Source organism: Leptonychotes weddellii, chromosome 5, assembly GCF_054177405.1.
Source record: "Leptonychotes weddellii isolate Sample4059 chromosome 5, ASM5417740v2, whole genome shotgun sequence".
Classification (NCBI taxonomy): Eukaryota; Metazoa; Chordata; class Mammalia; order Carnivora; family Phocidae; genus Leptonychotes; species Leptonychotes weddellii.
In genome coordinates, this window is record NC_138373.1 from 59,255,683 (window position 1) to 59,281,990 (window position 26,308).

Sequence of the window (26,308 nt, forward strand, 5' to 3'; positions counted from 1 at the left end):
CTCGATCTCACGACCCTGAAATCATGACCTGAGCCAAAACCAAGAGTCAGACACTCAAGCGACTGAGCCACCCAGGTGCCCCCAAATTTGTATTTTTTTGTGGTTAAATTGGATAAATATAAAGTTTGAGTCACATTTAGTCTCTAATATTTAGAGTTTAATGTTACGAATTTTTTTCATTTTCAGGTAAGTTTAGAATTTTATGATTGACACAAAATAACAGTAAGTACTTATATGCTTCAGTGCATTTGCATGATACAAAAAAGTTTTCTAGTATATATATAGATATAGTATATCTATATCTATATATATACATAGTATATATAAAATATTTAATATATAATATATATAGTTAATGCATGTTCTAACAAAACCTTATATCCTTTATTATGTACTAGGTCTTCTGTGCTAAAAGTTCTTTTTCGTATCATTGGGTCTGTTTGAAATCAAGATCTCTGGCTTCCAGATATATTTTTAATTGAGAACAGATGTGCCCCTGGACATTTTGGGTAAATTATTTTTGCCTGTGGTCTGTGCTCCTCTAGACTCTGCACCCAAATGCCTTTTTTTTCTGCTCCTCCAGGGAGGTAACTGCAAGTTTTAGGGAGGGGCCAGCTCAAAGGTCCCAAGGCCTGGGGAAGACAAGTTATGGTTCAAGTGAACATGAAACATCACCCAATAAGCGCCAACCTTCCAGGCTGGGCAGACAGTGAGGAAGGAGCCAGCCTTCCCTCAAGAAGGAGTCTGCCCCTATGTGTCTATCCTTGTCATATAAACCAGGGGACTATTGCCGAGACTAGACAAGCCCCGGAGCAGAGTCTTCCCTTTAGTTTCCAGATTCAATGTCCACATCATTGACCCTGGGAAACTCTGCTGACCTGCGTTCTACACAACGGGCTGACAATGAACAGATGTCCAGATCCCATTTTTTCCTCTGTCAAGCACAAGCACAAGCCTGCAGCAGAACCAGGCCAAGTGGGTGGTGAGGCTTTGGGTAAAGAGGAAAACAAAACCAAGGTCAGTGGAGGCAATCACTTTACGGCTCAGTGGTCCCTAGAAGATGGAAGGAAAACGGGCGCGTGCATTCTGGCTCCTGATGTGGCCCTGCCTGGGACTTTGGGATCGTTAGTCCCCTTGGTGACTGTGACAGCATCTGAGACCAGGTAGGTGACAAGAAAGCAGCAGTCTTCTGAACCGGGTCGCACCTTCTGCTGTACTCACTCACACAGCCAAGTGCATGGGGCGTGGGTGGGGCGTGGGTGGTGGGATCCCCCAGTCTCGGGTCCCATGGAGGGTACGTGGGTGGGGGGCTGCCCATGGGCTCCTCCAGTCTTCCCCCAAGTTCCCACTTGCTGATTCAGGTCACAGGCCCTGATGCGGACTTCTTTCTCCTCTTTGCTCCCCACTTTAACTTAAAAACCCAAACCAACACCAAGAACACACCTTTCATTCCCTTGCAGAAGGAGCTGCAAGGCCAGATGTCAGGAGCAAAGCTGGCTAGTTGAAAGTTATGGTGCCCAAGGGAGAAAAAAGCCTCACCACCCCTGGGATATGGTAACAGGACTGTGGGAGTTTACGCCTAGACACACTTGTCCCGAGTTACTCAATGAAGCAGCCTGGCCTCACTGTCTGCAGGCTGCTAGTGCGCCCTGTCCTCCGCTCGGCCTGGGGTTGTGTGGCGGCCGCAGAGCAATGCCAAGGCCACAGCGACCTATTCCGGAGCCCAGTGGGGGTGGGGCGGCGGGCACCGAGCTCCAGCCAGCCCAGCGGGGCCAGCAAGCCCATCCCTAGCTGCTTGCTGTCTGTCAAGTGGCCCAGTAAAGAGTAAAGAGAGATGGTCATCTTACATGAGCAGAGGGCATTCCCCAGTTGCCAGAGCGATCTGGTCCCAGGGTCCGGCTTGAAGTGGCTGAAGGTGGAATCATGAAGCAAAACGGGAGGTACGAATGCACCGGAGCAGGGATTAAACGGTTGATATTTCTTTGACAGCCTCTCTCTTTGTTGGCGGGGACCCTCGACTTGAGCTGACTTAACGGTTTAAGGTTAGGGATGTGGGCCGCTCAGTTTCAGAAGGGTGCTTGCATTTACAAGGCTGATGTTCGGGTGTGATTTCAATTTTCTTCAGCCTAAGAAACACTGCACATGTGAATGGAAACACTTTTATCAGTAGGTATTTACCCACTAATGACGCATGCCGGTGATGCATTCTGGTTGAAGCAACAGAAGCATTGAGGAAAAAACTGTCAATAATTATGTATGTGCATATAACTATGTTATCTATAGGTAGATAATGCCTATCTATCTATCTCAATCTATCGATCTATTGATAGATTGATATATCAATATATCTATATACCCAAAAGCAGCTGCATGTTTTATAGATTTGCTGTTCAATTGGCCAAGGGCAGTTAAGCTTTATTAATGTGAACTTAGCCCCTTAAGTTAATAAACTCTTGTATGGAGCTATGTGTTGAGACGGTGAAAGGAAGCTATTTAATTGCCAAGATGATGACGAATGCTCTCTTATTGTACCGTTTTCTAGATTTTGCATACTAATAATGAAGTATGGCTTTGATTTCTTTTTTAATTGAGATTTAAGACTTTTTTTTTGTTTCGTAAAACTAAAAAAGTAATTCATATACTTTTTTTTTTGAAGTGAACATAACCTCAAGATTTTATTGTCTTCGTAATATTAACAAAATATGAAGCTTAGAACTGGATCACTTGGCCCTTTCTCTTCTTATCTCCTCCCAGTTCAAAATGCTTGCATCTCTTAATAGCCAGCATTCTCTAAGATCTGCTATTGGGCTCAACACATTCAAGCCTCAGCACAATCTTCTTTGTAGTTTTAGCCTTTTTCCGGAAAATCGGCTTAGTCTGCCCACCGTAGCCTCTCTGCTTCCTGTCATAACGCCGCTTTCCCTGGGCATAAAGAGAATCTTTGCTTTTCTTGTACTGTGTCACTTTGTGGGGCTGGTGCTTGCCACACTTCTTGCAGAAAGTCCGGCGGGTGTTAGGAATGTTCACCATGTTTGTGAGAACGCTATCGGCATGGAAAGCCTAAAAAAGTAATTCATACACCTCTTACTGGAGATTTGAGTTTTTTGTTTCTTCTTGTTTTCTGGCTTAAAATTCAACATTTAGCTAAGCATGCTTCTTGTGCCTGTAACCCAAAAAGGAAACATATTCGTTTTGGATTGCCTACGCTTTGACTGATTTTGATACATAGTATTCCAATGAAGGTGAAGGAAAGTGCCCTAAAGAGGTCTGTGAAAGTCCGGGTTCCCTTGCCCCCAAGGCTGTTCTTAGTAATAAGTGAAGAGCTTACAGATCTGGCTTCTGCCCCTAATATATGACAGAGTTAAGGAACTGCTTTAGGTGCCTAATTTCCTGCCAGGGAGGGAGCTTAAAACTCCAAATTTTAGGCATTTACATGTACTTGTTGATTTAAATCCAGTAGTGGGCAAACAAAGGAGAACATTTGAGAATTCTCTCTATATAATCATGTGACCATCAGTATCAAACATCTTTTATAACACTTCACTGAGGTAAATTTAAAATATAGTGAAGTGAACAAATCTCAAGACTAAAGCTCCATGTCATTATACGTATGTATACTGCCTCGTAACCACCACCATAGATCAAGATTTAGAACTTTTTTGTCACCCTAGACAGTTCCCTTTTTCATGTAATGTCACCACCCCATTTTAACTACTATTTTGATTTCTTTGAATATAGGTTAGTTTGGTCTGTTTTTGTGACTTTAGATAAAAGGAATGGTATACTAGGCTTTCTTTTGTGTGTCTGGCTTCTTGCACTCAGTGTAAGTGGTTTTAAATTTACATGCAGTTGTGTTTATTTTTTTCTTTTTTCTTTTTTTAAAGATTCATTTATTTATTTTGGAGAGAGAGAGAGAGCAAGTGCATGTGCGTGTGTGGGTAGGGAGAAGGGCAGAGGGAGAGAATCTTTAAGCAGACTCTGTGCTGAGATTCCCGGATCCTGAGATCATGACCTGAGCTGAACCCAAGAGTAGACTGCTTAACCGACTGAGCCACCCAGGCACCCCTCACTTTTTCTATGTATACAGTTCTATGAGCTGCAACACATATACAGATTACCACCAGAGTCAGGATGCAGTCCCAAATCTCCCTTTAGAATCTAATGTTCATCCTCCTCAATCCCTGGCAACCAGGGATCTGTTCTCTATTCCTATGGTTTTGTCTTTTCCCAAAATGTCATATAAATTATACATATGTAAACTTTGTTACTGTTTTTTTAAAGATTTTATTTATTTATCCGAGAGAGAGAAAGAGGAGAGAGTGAGAAATCGAGAAATCACAAGCAGGGGTGGAGAGGTAGAGAGAGAAGCAGGCTCCCCGCTGAGCAGGGAGCCCAGTGAGACTTGCTCTCAAGACCCTGGGATCATGACCTGAGCCGAAGGCAGACACTTAGTCAACTGAGCCACCCAGGCGCCCTGTTACTGCTTTTTGTCACAATGCCTTTGAGATTCTTCCACATGTAGCAACAGTTTGTTCCTTTTTATTGCTCAGTAGTATCCCACTGCATGACTCTATCACAATTATTCATTCTGCTGTTGATGTTCTTACCATTTTTTGTCTTTATGCATGAAGCTGCTATGAACATTTCTGTACAAGTTTTTTGTGGATACATAGATGAATTTCTTTTGGTATGTATCTAAGATGCAATTACTAAATCATAATCAAATGTAAATTTGACTTTATTGGCAACTGTTAACCACGTTTCCAAACTCTCATCAGCAATGTTCAAAATATCCAACTCCCCTATGTCCTCACCAACACTTGGTATTACCAGTCTTTTTAAGTTTTGTCATTCTGGTGGGTGTCTTTTGATATCTAGCTGTGGTTTCATTTATTTTCTCTGATGATTAATGATGTTGAGCATCTTTGCATGTATGTATTAGCCATTCTTACATTTTTTACAACTGCGTTTTTATTGTTGATCTATAAGAACTTTTATGTATTCCTCATACAAATCCTGTATAAAATATATACATTGTGAATGTTTTTTCCAGTGTGGACATTGACTTTTCACCCTCTTAATGATGTCTTTTGATGAACAAAAATTTTAAATTTTGATGAAGTCTATTTTATCCTATTTTCCACTTACAATCAGTACTTTTTATGTCTTAGCCGAGAAATTCTTGCCACAGTTCCCAAAGACATCATTCTATGATTTCTTCCAAAAGCTTTATAGTTTAGCCTTCACATTTAGGTATTAGATCCATATCCATTGAGAATTATTTGTGAGTGTGTGTGTGTGTGTGTGCGTGCACACAGTGTGAGGTAATAAGACATCTAGTTGATACCCACAATTGCTCCCATAATAGATGGAGGAGTTTTCTTTCCCACCAGTGCCTTTGTTGAAAATCAAGTGAGCATATGTGTATGGGTCTATTTTGGGGCTTTTTATTCTGTTCAATTGATCTAGTTGTCTATTCTTATGCCAATACCACACAGTTTGAATTACTATAATTTTACAGCATGTCTTGAATACGGTAGTGCAAAATCCTCCTCCGCTTCCTACTTTTCCTCCTCGCCCTCCTCTTCCTTCTTCTTCAAGCTCCTTTTGGCTATTTAGATTGTTTTTATTTCACATAAATTTTATGATCTGCTTGTTTACTACAAAAAAAAAAGTCCTGCAGGGGTTGTAACAGAAGTTGCATTGATCAACTCAGGCAGACTTGACATCTTAATAATATTGACTCTGTCTATTCACAGATGTGGTAATTCTTTCCACTTATTTAGGCCCTTTAAAAATTCCCCTTGCGATGTTTCTAGTATTCAGTGTAGAGGACTTGCACATCTGTAATTAATTCTATTCCTAGGTATGCGATGATATTGTAAATGGTATTTTTTATTGTGATAAGAAAGACATAATGCAAATTTTACCATTTTGACCATTTTAAAATGTACCATTCAGTGGCATTAAGTACATTCCCATTGTGGTGCAATGGTCACCACCTCTGTCTGCAGAACTTTTTTTGAACTGAAACTCTGTCCCCATTAAACAATAACTGCCCACTCCTTTCCCCCAGCCTTTGGCAATCACAGTTCTCCTTTCTGTCTAGGAATTTGACCACTGTAGGTGCCTCATATAAGTAGAATCATACAGTATTTATCCCTTTGTGTCTGCTTTCTTTCGCTTAGCACAGTATCTTCAATGTCCATCCATGTTGTAGCAAGTGTCAGAATTTCACTCCTTGCTCAGGCCGAATAACATTCCATTGCACGTATATATCACATCTTGTTTATGCACTCATCTATCAATGGAGATTTAGCGTATTTCCATCTCTTGTCGATTGTGAATAATGCTGCATGAACATTGTTGGCAAATATCTGCTCGAGTCCTTGTGTTCAGTTCTTTTGTTTATAGACCAGAGGTGGAATTGCTGGATCATATGGTCCTTCTATGTTTAATTTTTTGAGGATGTAAATGATATTTTAAAATTTTATTTTTTCAATTGTCTTTGTTAGTATTTTGAAGTAAAATGGATTTTTCATGTTGACTTGCTAAGTTCACTCACTGGTTTTAACATACTGTAGATTCCTTTTGATTTTCTACGTGAACAATCATGTCATCTTTGAATAAAAATAATTTAGCTTTGTTTTTGTTAATATGTATGCTTTTTAATTTTTTCCCTTATTTCACTAGTTAGGACCTTGAGTGCAATGTTGAACAGAAATGGTGACAGTGGACATCCTTGCATTCTCAACCGTAGGGAGAAGGAATCCAATATTTCACTATTAAGTGTTATGTTGCTATAGAACATTTTTTGAGATACCCTTTATCAGATTAAGAGAGTTCCCTTATAGTCCCAGTTTGCTAAAGCTTTTTAAAAATATCATAAGTGGGTATTAAATTCAGTAAATTTTTAGTGTTTTGGATTCTATTCAGATACTCAGTATTGAGTATCTACTATATGCTAGTATATAGCAGTAAACAAAGCTCGTAAAACTATCCTCTTGGAGCTTATATTACAATGTGTAAAGACAAACTGAAAACTAAAATAAACAGATACAATATATATTATACTGGAAGGTAGTAATTGATGAAAACAGAAATAAAGCAGTGAATCTCCTGTTCCCCTTCATCTGCAATCCCAAGTTCCTCAGCAGTATGCCAGTCTAGTCTTTAAGAGGTTTGTTTGTCTTTAAAAACAACATGATGTTTAAAGGAAAGCCAAGTATTTCATCTGATACGCTCTACCATAGAGCTAAGACTCTATTCATGCTGAGGAAAAATAGGCTGTGATGGGCCTTGCCAATAAATAGTAAATTGGACTTCATTTTGTACCTTCTTAAGGAATTTTGAAGGGTAATTGTGGCCATACGCAAGTTCTGCTATAAGGATGACTTTACTCCATCAAAAGAAATGGTTCCACTATGATCTCAGAGCAAACGATAGTCCTTTAAACAGAATATTTCAGCCTATGGAAACATATCTCATCGCCTTTATTTTTTCTCATTTTGCTGTAGATGGGTAAAAATTTCATTATGGATATTCATCAATTCTCAGAACTGTAATTAAAAATCAGTAATTTAAGGGAATGGTTCAGTGTTTCTATTTGTAAAAACACTTGGGATCTTGGTGTATGAGTTATTTCCTGACCCAAGTCTCAGACAGTGGATGTATCATCTCCTTCTTTGCTGGTTTAAAAGCAGTAAGATGTGTAAGGGCTGGGCACAGAGCCAGGCACATAACAAGGGGAGAAACAAATGTCAGGCCCTTCCTCTTGCTTCATCATCCTTGCCCTCCTCGATCCCACTTCTAAATGTCATAGCTGGATATTTGTAGCTGTGGCTAGATCAAGACATGCCAGAGGGTGGACAGAGGTGAGTCTTGAATCAAAGCACAGGTCTTTTTGACCTCTGGTGTCAGAGTGGAGATGGTAGGCAAATTCAGGGTCTAGAAGGAGAGTTGAGCTGATCTCCTAGGATATAAGCCTTGATGGCAAATGTGGGCAAGAGAAGGTCCAAGTGATGGGTGCTGCTCGATATTAGGGACCAATCTGGTATTAGGAAACAGGGAAGCAATGCATATCAGCTGAGAACAGCGGTTCCATTCATTTGAACAAACAGTTATGGAAATCACCCCTATGTGCAATCAAGTGCTCTAAGATTTCTGAATTGGGAACAGCCTAGCATGTGGCAAGTATAACTGATGTTTGATTGGTGACCTTGGGCAAGGACAAGTCTCTGCTCTGGCTGTAGTAACCTGTCTGGGCCAAGAGGTCTTACAGTGAGAATTGTGTTGGAGGTGGGGGTGGGAATGATAAATTTCTGCATGTGCTGATGGTTGTAACCAAAGACAGGGCCCCTGGGAGACCCACAGTTTAAATGTTCCATCTGGATGGACTATGCCCATTTGTGTCTGTCTCCCTCTGGTGCCAGAATTTTTTGTTTTTAGTTTTTTTTTGTTCTATGTATCTCTAAAACTAGAGTTTAGGTTGGAAGGGACATGGTGTTGTAGTTTGGCATTTGACAATCATATTTTTAAGTTCCATTATTTGACTTGTATGCTATCCCCCTATGTGAAGCAGTCACTGAGTTCAAGACATTACAGAATATTATGCACAAGGAAGAAAACAGTTCAATTTTCTTTCCTTTTTCCTTTCTTTCTTTCTTTCTTTCTTTCTTTCTTTCTTTCTTTCTTTCTTTCTTTCTTTCTTTCTTTCTTTCTTTCTTTCTTTTCTTTCCTTTCTTCTTACCGCATAAACAACTAACCACTTTAGAAGTAGAACTGAAATAATCCCATCAAGAATCGGCATTGGGTTTCTGGGAGCCTCAGGGCCAGCAACCTTTTTTTGTACAGTGTGTTTGTCTAGGAATTGGGGCGAGAGAAACTTGAATGTTGGTTTATTTTATGTTTCAAACTAAGAGTAATTTGTAAATACTTGAAATTTTGCAGGGGGAAAAACCCTCTTTTCACTAAATGATTGATCTTTAAGAGATGTTTGGATGCGTGGAGACTCAGATTCTTTGAACTTTTTGCATGTAGAACTTTGTATTCAGAAGCAATCCCCAACATTTGGGAATTTGTTGCTGGTAAGAAACCTACTATTCAGCCTAGTGCTGCATCCTCATTATAACAATCCCCATCATTGCGTACCTGCTGGAACCATCAAGAGCGGTGTTCTTCGTCCTATTCACCTGTGGAGGGCTAGCCAACCTATGAACGGGGGTCCCACTGCACACCCACCTCTAGGCTGAGAGGCCTTCCTGGTAGTAAGGCTGACGTTGTTTTTCAAAGACAGGGAACGATTTGCAAAATCTGATTTAGGAACCAATAAGCTAAATTTAAGATTATGAAAATAGATGGAAAGAAAAGCATTTGGCGAGCAAGTTTAACCCGTGGGAGGGGAAACCCTTCTGTGCCATGGGGCCCTCCCTCGCAGAGGCCCAGTGAGAACCACTGAGGAGCGGAAGGCGAGGCCTGTGCCCTGGCCCACCCCCCGGCTCCAGGCCTCCAGCCCGGGGAGTGCCCATCCTGTCCTGGCAGCGAGCACTCCGCGGTGACGTCACCGCACAGGGTTTGCCCCTTGAGCCAGCTTTGCCAGGAGGCGGCTCAACATTCTGCATCCCTGGCCCGCACCGAGGGAGGCCTGCAGAGCGTTTCCAGGGGCACTTCCGTTTCAGCTTGTTTCTATTTTAAAGCCTGGAGACAATTAAAGACCAGTGTCTGGTGCCAGTATTTTTTTTTTTTTTCCACAGTTCACGCTATTCTTAGAAACAGTTGAGCCGGTGGTGGAGTCTCAAGGCTCTGGAATCTTTTCCTTCGTGTGGCCAACAACTTATTTTTCCTGTGGAGGCTCAGTGGTGCTTTTCTTGGGCTCAGCAGTGCGGCTGGTGCGGCCTGGATTACATAGGCGCTGGGAGGACACACACACCACCCTTTGGAAATGCAGCAGGGCAAGGATCAGGGACAGGCAAAGAGGAAAGAGCAGAACTGGCTCCCATAGGCAGCTGCTTTATTTATAGCTCCTAAAATGGTGTTTGTTCAACTATGCTGAACGTTGGTGGAAGTTCAAATGTGGGCACTGTGATCAAAATGCTGAAGTAGAGCGATAAAAATTGTATTTAAAAATTATTTTTAACTGCCTGTGAAGCTAAGGCTGTGTTTTGGTAAAATAAGTTGTTTTTAGTATGGTCATATGGAATGAAAAAGTCATTCAGCCAGATTTTGTTGCGCACTTACTACGTATGACACAAGGTTATTTAACCTATGGTTTTTGTCTTCAAGAAGAAATAAGACATGCCCATGGATTTTTATAATAAAAATAACCAGGGACCACTTTTACCCAAAGACATGTATTAGAAAGGCCATTTGCATGTTGAACTAGGAACTTTCTAGAATGAGTCAATGGGAAGCAATATTCCCTTTTGTATATGTTTGAAGTTTTCCCTAATAAAAATTAAAAACTATGAGAACAAAAGAAAGAATAATCTCTATTTTGAAATAATTAAAGATGAACAGGAAAAAAACCCCTGTAGAGTGCAGCCTAAGTTAGACTTTAAATGAATATTTATAACCTTAGTTGCATCCATTAGAAAAGGAGAAAGATTGAAACCTCGTGAGCTAAGTGCTGAACATAATACAGTAAAAAAACAACCACAGAGCAAGCAGAAAGAATGCAGAAGGAAGGAAACCATAAAGATAAGGTTGGCAATTAATGAGCTAGAAAACAAAGTAATAACACAGAAAATCAACTAAAGGAAAAACTAGTTCCTTGAAAAAAGTGATAAAGACTTCTGGTGAAAATGACCAAAGACAGGAGGAGGGAGGGCACGAAAGAGACATGACGTAGTTGCAGATGGAGATTTAAAAACCTATCAGAGAATATAATGGATGAGTTCCTGACAAAATGTTTGGACACTTAGAAATTGGACGATTTCCTAGGAAAATATCAAGGACAAAAATTAATGAAATGAAAAAGACTGAATATACCACAAAAGAAGAGAACTGAGTAAAAAAAAAATCTATGGCTTTCCCCTGGCCCCTTCCCCTCTTTAGAACACAAGCCAGAAGCAGCCAAGGTTACAAAATCTTCAAAGAACAGATAAGCACTACTTTGTATAAACGTTTCTGAAGAAGGGAACAAGGACAACTCCCTACATCATTTTATATGTTTAAACCTGACAACAAAACTGAACAAGAAAGATAAAACAAGAAAGATAAAAAGCAAAATCGGAGCCCACTGAAAATTGTGAACATGAATGTAATGATCTGAAATAAAATATTAGCAAACCAAATCTATCAAAATATTTTAAAAAGACATTTTTGCCCAATTGGTGTTTATCCCTAGTGTTGCAGGATGGCTTATGTTAGGAAATCTTGTAATTGACCTCATTTGTACACTTAAAGGTATAGGAATTGCTTCAAGTTTTTTTTTCCCCCAATGATTTATTTTATTTTAATTTTAATTTTTTTATTTAAATTCAATTAGCCAACATATAATACATCATTAGTTTTTGATGTAGTGTTCATTGATTCATTCGCTGTGTATAACACCCAGTGCTCATTACATCAAGTGCCCTCCTTAATGCCCATCACCAACCCACCTCCCTTTACGTAACCCTCAGCTTGTTTCCTGGAGTTAAGTTTTATGTCTCGGTAAAATATGAAACACAATCACGTTCTTCTCTGTTTCTGGGGATGAAAACCGAGGGATGAAATGAGGTGCTTCAACTGTTGCTAAAATGTCTTATCTCTTAAAACAGAAAAAGATCACTGGAGAAAAGTTTCAGTTAAGGGTAATGTTTCTTAGAACCAGTGGATGAGCCCATTGCTAATTGTCATTTTTTTCTCTATTTTTTTCTGTCAGAGAAAAATTGTGGAAATAGAACACAACTAAACTTTTTTAGTTTCAGAAAAAAAGAAAAGAGACAAAATCCACAGCAAATAAATGATGACTGGCACTGTTCTATGCATCTTTTCCATTTTTGTTTGCTTATGCACTAGAAAATGTTCAGTTTATACTTTAATTTGCTCGTAAGACTAAGAAACTGAAGGGAATGTCTTCTTGCCTTTGGTCTACTATAAAATGTGTGACTGATACTTTTGATTTCTTGTTTTCCACCTAAGAAAAAAATCAAAGTGGCACAGATATATGCAAGAGAAATCAATCTTCTCATCAGTAGCTACCATGACTACACCAGATACAGACCTTCTATTCTCTCTGCACTTTTTCACTTCCTCCAGTACCCCCACCGTCATCAAAGTGCTTCTGAGATGGAGTTTATTTCTCTCTACTTTCTAATCTCTCTTAAAATTTCATCTGCTTTGTCTCTTTTTTATTCCCAACACCTCTCCTTTCATAATTATCTCCAACAGGGAGGACTCACTGGTCGCATATATTAGAATGTTTTACCTAATTGTTGAGGTGAAGTTTCAGGCAAGTACATTTGCATACAGTAGTATTTGTACACAGTTGACCTTTGGACAATGGGGTGGGGAGGGTTAGAGATGCCAACCCCTCCCCCACTGGGAAATCTGCACATAACTTTCAACTCGCCCCAAACTTAACTAATAGCCAACTAGTGACCGGAAGCCTGACCGATAACAGAAACAGTGGATTAACACATATTTTGTATGTTATATGTGTCTTATATCCTGTATTCTTAAAATAAAGTAAACTAGAAAAGAAAATATTAAGAACAGGAAGAGAAAATACATTTAAGTACTGTCCTGTTTTTATTAAAAGAAATCTGCCTGTAAGCGGACCCACGCGGTTCAAACTTGTGTAGTTCAGGGTCAACTATATATACAGATATTATGTAGAAAGGAGAAGAGGTCTATGTCTGCACCTGCGCGGCCCGCTGCTGGTCCCAGGCTCCACCACCTGCCGGGGGGCGGGGGGTTAGGGGATGGGGGGCTGTCCTACTGGTCACGGAGTCGGGCACCGGCAGCCACGAGATCCTGCAGGGACTAAAAAGGAGGAGCAGGCTACTACTGAAAAGGCTGTGACCCAGGAGGAATTTCGGGGTGAACAGACTGCTCCAGCTCCTGAGTTCACCGGCTACTCAGCCTGAAGTCGCAGCTGGGTCCGAGGGCGTGCAGGTGGCCTGGGTGCCTGGGCGCTCAGCCGCCACCAAAGGCTGCTCTTGTGGCTCCCACGGCTCAGGCCACCGAATGGGTCAGAACAACTGCAGAGTGTGGCTTTAAGCTTTCTTCTCCAGACTTTTATTTTTTATTTTTATTTTTTAAAGATGAACAATTATTATTATTATTTTTTAAAGATTTTATTTATTTATTTGACAGAGAGAGAGACAGCGAGAGAGGGAACACAAGCAGGGGGAGTGGGAGAGGGAGAAGCAGGCTTCCCGCTGAGCAGGGAGCCCAATGTGGAGCTCAATCCCAGGACCCCGGGATCATGACCTGAGCCGAAGGCAGACGCTTAATGACTGAGCCACCCAGGCGCCCCTCCAGACTTTTAAACAACAAATGGAAATAAAGTTGATGGAACATAAAGTTTCTAAAAAAAAAAAAAAACCAAAAAACCAAAAAAAAAAAAAACAGAGAGAGATTAGTATTGGGGGAACGTGGCAAAAGGAATAGGATGTATGAAAATGATAAATGCATGGGATGTGTGCAGAGGGGAGCATCCCATCTCCTTTGCCTGCAAAAATGAAGGAAGATAACATGAAAGAAAAGACATTGGGGCTGAAGAATGGATAAATTCGAGCAGGCAAAAGGGCACGGAAGAAGTACGCCTGTCAGGGGTGACGGTGGGGATAACAAGGGTCAAGGCAAGAAAACAAAACAGCAATGCAAAAGAATGGTTTGGTTTGAAGCCCTCCAAATAGGAGACCCTGGTCCCCTCCCAGGAAGCCCGTGCTATCTCTCTCTTTGTGCTAAACAATTCCTTCTATGAAGCCCAGATCTGTTTCCGGAAGCTTCCCGGATCTAGTCTTCGAGATCATGAATAGCAAGTTCCTTCTGCTGGAGATATTTAAAGATAGCTATCATGATCTGGCACTCTGCACACACACTAAAGAGGGCCATACATCCCTCTGGCCTCTACTCTTTCTTTCTTTCTTCTTTTTAAAAGATTTCATTTATTTGAGAGAGAGAGAGAGCACAAGCAGGGGGAAGGGGTAGAGGGAGAAGCAGACTCCCCACTGAGCAGGAAACCCGATGAGGGGCTCGATCCCAGGACCCTGGGATCATGACCTGAGCTGAAGGCAGGACCCCTAACGACCGAGCCACCCAGGCGCCCACCTTGACTCTTTCTTAGATGCTATGTTTTCTCATCTCTTCTGATGCTTTCTGGTTTGCAGTTTCCCTTCGTTGCATGTGCCTTTGAACACCTAACACCCCGGAATGGACGAGAGGCTGTAGGTACTGGAGTGATGAAGAATGGGATACGCCCACCTCCATCGTTCTAAGATTTATAAGTATCTGTCATCACAGCCTGACACTGTTTTCGTTTTTAGATCAGTGACATCACACTGGTAACCTGAGAGTTCACTGTCAATAAAGGCAAAGATGTCTCTTTTTATTGATTTATTTCCATGTGATATGTGTGCTGGGTCATCAACATGTAATGTTAGCGTATGAATTAGAAAAAGTCGCCCTCTCTGGATGGACTCTGAGGAAAAAGGCATCTCTGTGGGCTGATGTAGGTGATGGCCACAGCGTGGCAGACAAAACAGGGCTGGGTTGGAGCCCCTGTTTGCTCCCTCACTCTGGAACTTTTGTGCAGTGCACATACCTCCCAGCTGAGCACTGTGTCTGATGGTGCCCTCTTACTGTGTCGGTAAAATTTTTTTCTTCCCTCCCTCCCTTTTTTCTTTCCTTCTTTCCTTATAGCTTTAGAATAAAAGGCCTTTCATTTCTGGTCCTTATATTTCATTTTGTTATAGTACATCCATTTTTCAACCTTTCAAGACAGTTTTGTCTTCTTCTTTGCATATATTTGCACCTCTTCTGCATCCCATTACCAGTCAACTTGATGAACCTTCCCTTTCCTTGTGCTTCTGAATTTCTGTTTCTGACTTTCCCCTCTGTAAGTGATATTTAAGTAAATATCTTTCGAGCTGAGAACTTAAATTCTCTCTAGACTTAGGGTTCAAGAAAATTGACTTCTTTTGAAAACTTCTGTCTGAATTGCTGCAGAGATTAGCAGAAAAATTTAAAAAATGAAAAGATCCAAGGTGATAAGAGACAAAAGTTAAATAAATACCCCAGCGTTCTCACGGATACTGTTCTAGTCTCTGGCTCCCAACTGCCGTGTGAAGGGGAAGCTCCACTAGACTTCTGCTTCCTCCCTCAACTTTTTAAGCTTGTTGCCATCCACCCTCTCTGTTCCCAGGGGGCGGCCTTGATGGTGCCCACTAATATCTGGGTGGGTGCTGGGGCATTCACATAGGGCAGTGAGTGAGCAAACAGCTTGGAGGCCTGCAGGGAGCAGACACTGGGCTAGATGCTTCCTCCTATGCTGTGTCATTTAATATTCAGATCAATCCTGGGAGATATCACTCCCATTGTACAGAGAAGTAAACTGAGGCTCAAAGAGGTGCGTGATCTGTCCAGCCTCTAAGTGACAGATCTCCTGGTTCCAGATGCTGAGCTCATTTTCACTAATTGAAATATTTGGTCCATTGAAGTTCACTTGTGCTCACTTTCACCCAGTTCTTGAAACTTTGAGGTCCCACCTGGAAAGAAGTGGTCCAATGCATTGTCAACACTCACGGTGATGGTAAAGTCACCCATCACTGCCCCCAGTCTCAGTACAGTTTTAACAGTACTTTCTCTATTTCTGACAGGAGGTAATATTTTGAGTATAGTATCAAAGGAATGAGGAAAGAGCTTTCTGAGCGTGAAAGTGTGGAGAAGACGCTGAAGAGTCCAGGAAGACGGTTTTGCCTTTATCTCCGGAGTTTTAAGAAAATCTCTCCTTTTGAAGTAGGATCATTTGAGTCCCATCCCAACCGGCGACAAGATGAGGGACTCTGAGAGTCTCATGAGCCCTAACTGCTCTCAAAGAACAATCCTCTCCCAACCTGTGAGTAAAAAAGAACCCTGTGTGGGGTCCGACCAGGACACAAAGGCCAGACACTTCAGGAGTGTGGGAGGGGCCTTTCTTTTATTCCTTTCTCTTTTCTGTCTGGTGAAGGAGCATTTTGCATTCTTCATTCCTACTGCTGTGATCTAGAGGATCTATGCCCTGCATAGAACAGATTTTCTTCTTGGTTTTAAGTTTTTCCTCAACTTCCCTTCTGTCCCACAGTTACTAAGGTGACTTCATCCAGCATTTGCCAAAACTAAAATTGATTATAAGCTGTTGACTGGGATCCTTTGGTCTGTTCCTGTTCCCCCCAGAGAATGTTCCCAGCCAAAGGTTTGCAACGTTCAGGTTTGTTGGTAATGACTGGGTCAGCGGTTTTCTTTCTGGTGTGGACTCAAGGTCCTGGGTTCTCCTTCAGTTTGCTTAGGACGTAGGAGGGAGGAACCATCCTCAACCTTTGGGCCAATGGTGTGACTTTTGCTCAACAGAGACTCAGTAAAACAAAGGACACTCTTCCCACCGAGGCTGAGGCTGGCTAGCCACGTGGGACAAGAGGCCAGCAGGAGAAGGGACGCGTTCATTGGATAAATCTGTCAAATTTCCGTACTTCCAATTTCCTAGCTGTTCATTTAAATTTTTAAAAAAATTAATTAATTAATTAATTTGACAGAGAGAGCACAGCGAGAGAGGGAACACAAGCAGGGGGAGTGGGAGAGGGAGAAGCAGGCAGGCTTCCCGCCGAGCAGGGAGCCCGATGCGGGGCCCGATCCCAGGATCCTGGGATCATGACCTGAGCTGAAGGCAGACGCTTAATGACTGAGCCACCCAGGTGCCCCTCCTAGCTGTTCATTTAGATAAAATCTTTTCTTCTCCCCCTCCGCCACGTCACATGAGGCTCTCTCAATCACAGCTAGGTCTCTCTGCATTTGTCAAGCTCAACACATACTTCTTGAGTGTGCTGCGATCCACCTACTCTACTCTCCTGAAAATGGTGTGGAGAATAAGACCTGCAATGGGGTCTTGCGGAATTTGCCTTTTTATGGGTGAGACTGGTAAACCCTGAAGTTAGAGCCTATTTCTGCAACTACTGCCTTTTTCATAGGATTTGTGGTCTATGTGTTTCTTCCATCTTAATTCAGACTCCAGCTTTCTTGGGAAGACTTCCCAGATTCACCTCTCCTCTGGGCTCAAACAGGCATGCGTTCATGTTGTTACTGGGCCTCAATCCACCCTGCAGGGTTTGGGGGGAAGACCAGGGATGTGCAAAGGGACCTGGGTCTGCTCCCTCATCCCACATCTTCTTGGTTATGTGACTGTGCTTCAACTCTAGTCCATTGTCCGATCATTGCAAACGGAGGGTAACACGTATCCTTCACAGAGCAGTCATGAGAACCAAGGGAGAGAAGATATATGAGATCATGCGCCATACATTATCTGCTTTATAGTAGCTGGTCGTTAAAGATTAGTTTTTTCCTTTTTTCCATATCTTTATTTCCTCATTTGTTAAAGGCTTCATCTATAATTTCTAATTCCTCCTCTGCCTCCAAGAGGCTGAGATTCTGATATACTGTTATTCGATGATTATAAAAATAGTTATCTCATGTGTCTGTTTTCTTTTTCCAGGAATATTAGAAGTTTCTTGAGACTTGTTATAATTTTGGCATCCCTTGTGATGGTCAAGGCAGTGGAGGAGGGCTCTCTGTATGTATTCAGTGGATATCATTCATATATGTGTCATTATATATCCATTGTGTCTGTTTGTTTGGTGTTCCATCACGAAGCCCAGACTCTTTGAGACAGTCTCCTGGCCCCATCCTTTCGGTGCCCTGCTACACTTATCCAAAGGGGTGTTTGATAAACCTCAAGTATGGATGTAAATTACCACCTATACTCCACCTTGGGTCATGTTTTCTTTACACATCAACTCTAGAATTACTTATATTCACTATGATTCATCTTCCATAGAGACTTTTGACTAAAGTGAAACGTTTTTCAGATATCCCGTTCTGATAATAACATGATTCCAAGAGGTCATCATTTTATCCATCTTATATATTTGTGAAGGGGTGCACCCATGAGGTGTTGAAATTCAAGTACTTGCCATAATTGAATTTCAAATCTTATCTCTCTATTATAATCTGATATATTTCTACTGTGCTTTGGCTCCGAATATAATAAAAATCACATTTCAGGAATCCAGATTTGACCTCAAGGGATATTTCTGCTCTTGTTAATGAACGGTGTGTGTACATTGAACTCTTCTGAAAAAGTTTAGTCAAATGGGCCTTGAGCCTCTTACTTTTTGAAAACTCATTATAGCACATACTAAATACAAAACAAACAGCCCATCTTTTGTTATTAGAAATTCTCCCTGGGGCTGAGTGAGATAAATGTTTTAAAAATGACACTCTGCCATTGCACAGAAAACTTAATTCTATCAGCATACACATACTCAGGTATTGTTTTCATAGACAGCAAATATGACGAAGGTATTACAGCATCTCCTTGTTTGTACTCAAATCATAAAAGTACTACCTCCTTAAATGAGATCTTATTCCCTGTTAACAATTTAATTAATAAGTAGTTAGTTTAAACCTCTCCTAGCACTTAACACTTGATTTAAGTAGGCCCTTGGCCCTGGGAGTCTTGAAGATCTATCTGGAGACTTAAAAAAAAAAAACCAATTAAAGTTTAAGAACATCTAAGAAGAGTGCAGTCACATGGGAACTTTTTTTCTTTTAAAAGAATAATAGAAGTTTGTTGGAGAAATAATCAAACTGTAGATTACATCTCTAAATTGCCTTGAAGTCACTCAGCTTCTGTCAAAGACTGATTCCGAATTCTTTGGCTTCTAATGGCTATAACTGATAGCTTAAAAAGATTGTGGTTCATTGTGTGTGTGTGTACTAGATATTAAAATAGACGATTTTGGGCTAGTTTGAGATATTAAGGGTTAAATTATGCACTTAAAAATATTTATTTATTTGAGACAGAGAGCATGCCAGCTAGCATGCAAACAGGAGGGAGGGGCAGAGGGAGAGGGAGAAGCAGACTCCTCACTGAGCAGGGAGCCCAACGTGGGGCTCCATCCCAGGACCCCGGGACCATGACCTGAGCCGAAGGCAGATGCTTAATGACTGAGCCACCCAGGCGCCCCTAATTATGCACTTTAATAATTAAGCATGCTTAACTCCAGGTTCCTAAAAAAAAGAAATGAGTCCTTTTTATTAGATGAAAGAAGGAAAAATCCTGACTCACCCCCATCTCCCATCCCTCCCTACTCTCATGGCCTGAGCATTCTTCCCCAGGAGGGAGCAGGCTCAGGACTTTGAAGGTCCATGCCTTTTGGGTCATGACCTGCTTTCCTGAGCACCCATGGTTTGGAATCCTTTGCATGGTCTTACGAGAAAAAATTTCAGGGTTGAGATATGGTCATTTATTTCTTATAACCGCCTCTGTGATTAGGAACCATCATCTTTCCCATTTTATAGATGAGGAAATTGAGGCTCAGGTTCAATAATTTGCCTCAGGTGCTAAATACTGAGGCTGAAATTTTAAAAAAGTGAATCTTGCCTCAAATCCCTGATCGCAACCATTTTGTCACAAATGATACACAATATACTTGAATTGAATTTTCCCCTGACCCTTCCCTCCCAGAAGCACCTGCTCTTGAGAATTTTCCAAATCTTCATTTTTATTGTGGGATTTAAAAAATACAAGCCACATCACACTGTATGTTTTAATCTGTAACTTAGCTTTTAAACATAAAAACACTTTTTAGAGATTTCTCTAGTTCATTTCAAAAGTGGGACTTTATTATTATTTTTTAAATGGTTGCAATGTCCTATGTTATGGATATGCATTAGAATATTAATCATTTTTCTCCCGGCAGATGGTGATTAGACTTTTTTTTTTTTTTATAAAGTGCTGCAATAAGCATCCTTATGTGGGCTTCCTATGCAGACTCCTCATTATCTTTATGAGGGTAATATGCTAACATTCTGTAGTGTGATCCTGAAAGCACTCACTCACTTCCCCTTTTCTTGGCTTTCCAACAAAAGAAATTCAGTGAGAACCTTAGAAAAGTTGCCTATTCAGGTGATCGATCAATTGATTGATTTTTAAATTCTTGCCCCTTGCTGCCATAGGGTGGCAGAGTATATCTGACCCAACACGACACTTAACACATGGCCACAAGGAGGTGAGTCCCTTGCCCTTGGCCAAAAGCTCACTGGTTTCTTCTGCCTGCAGGAGAAAATGACCTTGGGAACAAAGCCCTCGTGTACACGCATCTTGTGTATATTCTATACTATGCAAGGAAGACTGGCTTCTGACCTTCTCCATCTCATCTGTGGATGGTTCAGTAGCAGATCAGTGGATTTGCTCCCTGTGATTTCACTGAAATGGGTGAGAAGATCCTTGGCTTCTTTTGAAATCGCATTTTCATGGAGAATCACGCATTTCCACTCCGTATCTTCACACCAGAAAATTTTCAACTTTCACTAAATTTTTTTTCATCCAATGAACAGTTTTTCACACTGGCTGGACCACTTCTAAAGCAGTTCTCTAAGGCATTTTTTTTTTTTAATGTCATTGTAAAGACTAAATAGGACTCTTTTATACTATAGATCTGAGCTAACTGCAGAGCTTTGCATCCTACTCTTCAATTTATCTAAAACTGCTTATTAGGACCCTTGACTTTCTGAAGTATTGTCACCACTTTAATTATCACTAATGCTAATACTAATAACTCTCTAAAAACTAGCTAATTTGACCTCTCCTCTTTTAAGAAGGGCAGTTTTATTTGCTTTTATGCTACTCCTCAGGGCTTTGTCAATCTATGTAGAATATTCTAGTATCCTAGATTTGGTCATTTTTTTAGAGAATCATAGAATTTGCAAGCCAGGCATTGTTTTAGCTATCTTTTACTTTCCATACGAACCTGGTTACATGAATCACCTCATGATGAGCTCAGCGCACCTCACTCCGGGTCAGTGCTGTTCCATCCCACTTCCCCTGAGCTGAGTTACTGAGCTGGAACTTGATGAAGAGTTAACCTAGAAGGAGATCCAAGTTCATTTGGCCAGTGGCTAGGGTTTTCTAAGGGGGGAGAATGGGGCTGCAGGGAAGAAAAGAATCTATGGGGATTACAACACACAGCCAAGCCCTAAACAAAAGTAAAGGGCTCCTATAGGTTGTGGTGGCTGGTGGGTATTAAGGGCATCTAGAGCCACACCGGGCCACTTTTCTCTTACCGGTGGGAAATTCTGGAGGGCTAGAGGCACGGAGAAAAGGAAGCAAGGCAGGAGGAAGCAATCAAGGAATCAGACACTACTGTTAATGCCAAGTTTAGGAGGCAACACCACATCCTAGAGAAAAGGGAAAAGCATATATAATAGCTGCCTCCAATAACTTTGTTTTTTTAATCTGTCCTGGGGCTCATAAGTAGGTGAGCATTTTCTCTTCAATATTGACAATATTATAACTGCATCGAAAGATACGTTTTCCTCCAGCTCGACCACAAAAGGAAACTATTAATGATATGACTGAGGAGATGATACATCCCAGCATATTCTTCTGGTGATTAGCCTTTGTTCTCCAGGCCACAGTGACCTCCGCCACTTTTGGACAAGGGACGAAGGCCTTTCCCAAAAGCACAGAGCACTGTGTCAGGGTGTGAAAGTGGGCTAAAAGTAAATGTTTCTTTAATTAGTATGAAATCACAAGTCTGATTGTGCAAAGCATGGCCTTTGCGGCCACTCCAGATTCTTCATTATTGGGTCTATTCTCTGTGGCTTTTTGGCCCCAGAAGCCTCTTTTCTCAATTTCTCTTTCCCGCTGAGCCTAGTGGGTAGGATATGGTGTATCCTGGATTCACCAGTTATGGCTTTTGAGGTAAAATTTAAAAATGAAACATGGCTTCTCTGAGACTCTGGGAAATTGAGTATATTGATTTGCCTTTACCATGTCGTAAAAGGCTTTGATTTATCTACCTTTTTAATCTTCTAATTTTGGCACCAAATAGAGGTGACAGACAACTGAGCTCTGAAAGGAGCGTTTTTCCATCCCCTTCTGGGCTGTGTAGGGGGAAAGGGCTGATGGGAACTGACAACCTCCAAATGTCATGACAATGCAGGGGACTGACGGCAGGACCCTGGCAAAGAGGCAGAGCAAGGGGCTGCTTAGTTCTGGAATGTGGTTTGTGGGGGCACAAGGGAGGAAAGCCATTCTGCCCCCACGCTTTCTCCTGCCAAGTCCCACAGCATCTAAAAAGCTGAAATTTGAGATGATCTCTCCTAGGTTAAGTACCTTTGCCCCTGTGTCCTTCTTGGAAGAGGCAAAATGCAGATATTGGAATATATTATCACAGTGCTTTGGTGTAAGTTTATTTCTCAGCCTTAATAGCTGAAAACATCATGGGACGTAGTTAGAAATGGATCGATGAAGCTAAAGCAGCCCCCTGTTTTTGCAAATCAAATCTCCTTGGAACACAACCGTGCCCATTAGTTTATATATTGTCTGTGGCTGCTTTTTGCTGTGCGGTACAGGACTGAGTAGTTGTGAGAGAGACCACACCGCCCTCGAAGCCTGAAATATTGATTATCTGACCCTTTATAGGAAAACTATGCCAACCCTTTGTCCAAAGTTGTGATCTCCAATAGGGTAGCCACTAATAACATGTGCCTATTCAATTGTAATTTCCTTAAACTGAATATAATGAAAAATTCAATTCCTCATTTGCCCTAGCCACATTTCAAGTGCTTATTAGCCACTTGTGGCTCGTGGCTACCATACTGTACAGTGTAGATATAGAACATTTTCATCACGGCAGAAAGTTCTAGTGAAACTTATATATTAGGGCACCTGCGTGGCTCAGTCAGTTAAGCGTCTGCCTTCAGCTCAGGTCATGATCCCAGTGTCCTGGGATCGAGCCCCACATCGGGCTCCCTGCTCTGCCTCTGCCTCTCCCCCGGCTTGTGCGCTCTCTCTGGCTCACTTTCTCTCTCAAATAAATAAATAAAATCTAAAAAAAAAAGAAGCTTATATATTAGTTAATAAGTTACATATTAACATATATCAATCTTTTATGTTAATCTACTCACAACCCAAACATATCAAGTTCTTTGATCTCCATCACTTTCTTTGATCCAAGATAAAAGTCATGTCCGGGAGTGATAGTTAAACCCATTGACTGTCTCTGGGCGGTATGGTATGCCTTGTCCCAGTAGTAATTGTGCATTCAGAATTCCCTCCAGTGCACTCATGATCTAATTTGTAAAAGTGATTATTTTCTTCCTCTTCTTCTTTTTTTTAAGATTTTATTTATTCATTTGAGTGAGAGAGAGAGGGAACATGAGCAGGGGGGAAGGGCAGAAGCAGAGGGAGAAGCAGGCTCCCTGATGAGCAGGGAGCCCGATTCAGGACTAGATCCCAGGACTCGGAGATCATGACCTGAGCTAAAGGCAGACGCCCAACTGACTGAGCCACCCAGGTGCCCCGATTATTTTCTTTTTCTATGTGAGTCTAAGAGCTGTAAGCATTTTAGTGGTTCCCATATATTTCCTCTGGCTCCTGCATTCACAATTCCTTGCTGGCCTTTTGGTGAAAGAAACAGACTCCCTGGGCCATGGACCGGACTTCCCTTGCTCGGCAGGAAGGTCACTCCGGGCCTCAGCCTGAGAACCTGGGCCTGTGCCCTAGATGAGAACACACACTTTTCCAGAGGGAGTGCTGAAGATATCACTGCATCTAAAGTGAGCTGCTTTCCTGAGGAAAGATGGTTGAGGCTGGGGGAATCATTGCCTTCAGTCTGGGCAAAGGTTTCACTCTCTGTGAGACATTATGTGATATATTGAGAACGGGCAAAGACTGGAGTGGGACCTGGGGAAACCCCCTCTGATCCAATCTGAGAACCATGTCTATATTAGGGCAGAAGGCTAAGAGACTCAACAGAGCAAGTGGCTTAAAAGACAAGTGTATTTTTTTTCAGAAGATGGTCCAAAGTGAAAGTTCCAGATGTGGAATGCTCTATTCCACAGCTATTTGAGGACACAGGTTCCTTCCCCATCTTTGCTCTGTCCTCCGCCGTCCTTGGCTCCCTGGAAGACTTGTCATCTGCATGGTTGAAGGTGGTTATAGGCATGTCCAAGTTTCAAGGTGTGAGAAAGGGAGCAAGTATGGAGGTGGTAGGTCCTCTCCGCAGAGGCCTGGGCCAGCCGTGTAGCTTCTCGCCTGCTCACGGTCCAGATGCCCAACTCCAAGCAGGGCTGGGAAGTGCAGCCTGGACCTGTGTGGAGAAGTGCAGAGTGGGTCTGGGGACACCACTGACTCTCTGCTTGATATTTTCTCCACATCCACCAAGAAAATGTATCATTTCTTTTTTTCCTTTCCCTTTCTTTTTTTTAAAAAAAGATTTATTTGAGAGAGAAAGAGAGAGCATGCACGAGTGGGGGGAAAGGGCAGAGGGAGAGAATCCTCAAGTAGACTCCCAGCTGAGCGTGGAGTCCAGTGAGGGACTCCACTGGGGGCTCCACATGGGGTTTGATCCCAGGACCCTGAGATCATGAACTGAGCCAAAACCAAGAGTCAAATGCTTAACCGGCTGTGCCACCCAGGCGCCCCTCTTCCTTTTCCTTTTTACCTTCCTCTCTACCTTCAAAACAAAAAATACTCCAGGAATGAAAGGGAATTAGTTTTTCCACTCGTTTATAAAATGACAAATCCCCAAACACAGATACTGAGCTGAAAACGTATTGCATTTCTACGGGGAATGAGCCCTTTCTGTAGGACTGCTAACCTCTCTGACATGGGAGCTATTTGGTGTTTTTCTGGAGTGTAGGTGGTATGGGACAGCGACCCCTCTCATCATATCTTCAACAGCCGGAAACAGATTCAACCGGAATGTTCTTCAGAGCCCATCAGCTGTGTGCAGGCCTCCGAGCCTCATTACTTTGTTCCCTTCATTCCACTAGAGCAGCTCCGAGTCATGACAACCAGTGGGGATAATTGACGTGAAAACGCTCAACCCCAAGTGCCCAAGCTTCCCCCAAACAATTGCTGGATTGTTCTGGGACCTGTTGATGCAACAAGCCTCTTGCTAAGAAGTTTGGCCCTTAATTAGCAAGCAGCAGCTGCTAATCAAATGGTTTTAGGTGATGAAGTGAATGAGACAAAGCCGTTTCGTCTTCTTCTCGGGCAGGGAAGACAGTCAGTGTTTGAGTGAAGCTGACACTTCTGTAAAGGAAACTAAGTGAATTTGGCTTCCATTTCACACTCGTGCTTTCCAGACTGATACTGAATCTGTGAGGCCCATCTCTTGAGCCTGGTTCCCCCATACTGGCTGATGGGGCGGCAAAGTCTTAATGGAGCTCAGGGAAGGCAAGAAAGGCTGCGGGTTGGAAGCCCCATCTGCTCTACGCTTGACTAACCCTTAAAGACCTCGGGGAATTCTCAGAACGGAGCATGTTTAGCTCTCCTTTGACACCAGAAGGAAGTTCGATATGGGATAGTTTTCACCTTGACATTGACTTTTTGTACTGGGGGAAATGTGAAATGATGTCAGGTGAAAGGCAAGTTGGTACTAGAAAAGCACCATTCACTGGATACTTGTGATTCAAATAAAGGTAGATTTTCTCTTATCGTTTACCTGCATTTAGTGAAAACGTCTTGGTGTGAGGGCAAGAGCAGCAGACGAGAAGAAACTGGATGGAAGTTGTCTAATTTCTGTGAGCCTCGGCTGTCTTACCTGTAACTGGGGATATTTGTTAGACAATTAGAATCTTATCCAACTCCAAAAATATGTGAATAGATGGATAGTGTCCTTAACCAAATATTGTAACATACATAGTTACGTTCTTGAAGTGGTTTCATATAAAATCTCTCTCTCTCTTTATAAACACATATTAATATTTATATGTTTATATATATGGGTAGGATAAAGCTTTATGGGCACACTGATGCATTAGATATTTTCCCCGTATGTCGATACCAGTTAGAAATATATGAGTTCAGTGGTGCCTGGGTGACTCAGTCAGTTAAGTGTCCGACTCTTGATTTCAGCTCAGATCATGGTCTCTGGGTTGTGAGATCCGGCTCCACGCTGGGCATGGAGCCTGCTTAAGATTCCATCTCTCCCTCTGCCTCCCCCACTCCCCCCCAAAAATGAAATACATGAGTTTAAAATGTGACTCACATGTCTCTGGGTTGAATGAGAGTGGGAATGAGTTACTTAGCATGAGTTACAATGCATTAGTCACTTTG

General features: G+C 41.9%; 1 pseudogene; it reads right to left on the reverse strand.

The window, feature by feature from the left end:
* Positions 1–2,631: 2,631 nt before the first annotated feature.
* Positions 2,632–3,246, reverse strand: LOC102737899 (large ribosomal subunit protein eL42-like; annotated as a pseudogene).
* Positions 3,247–26,308: the final 23,062 nt, after the last annotated feature.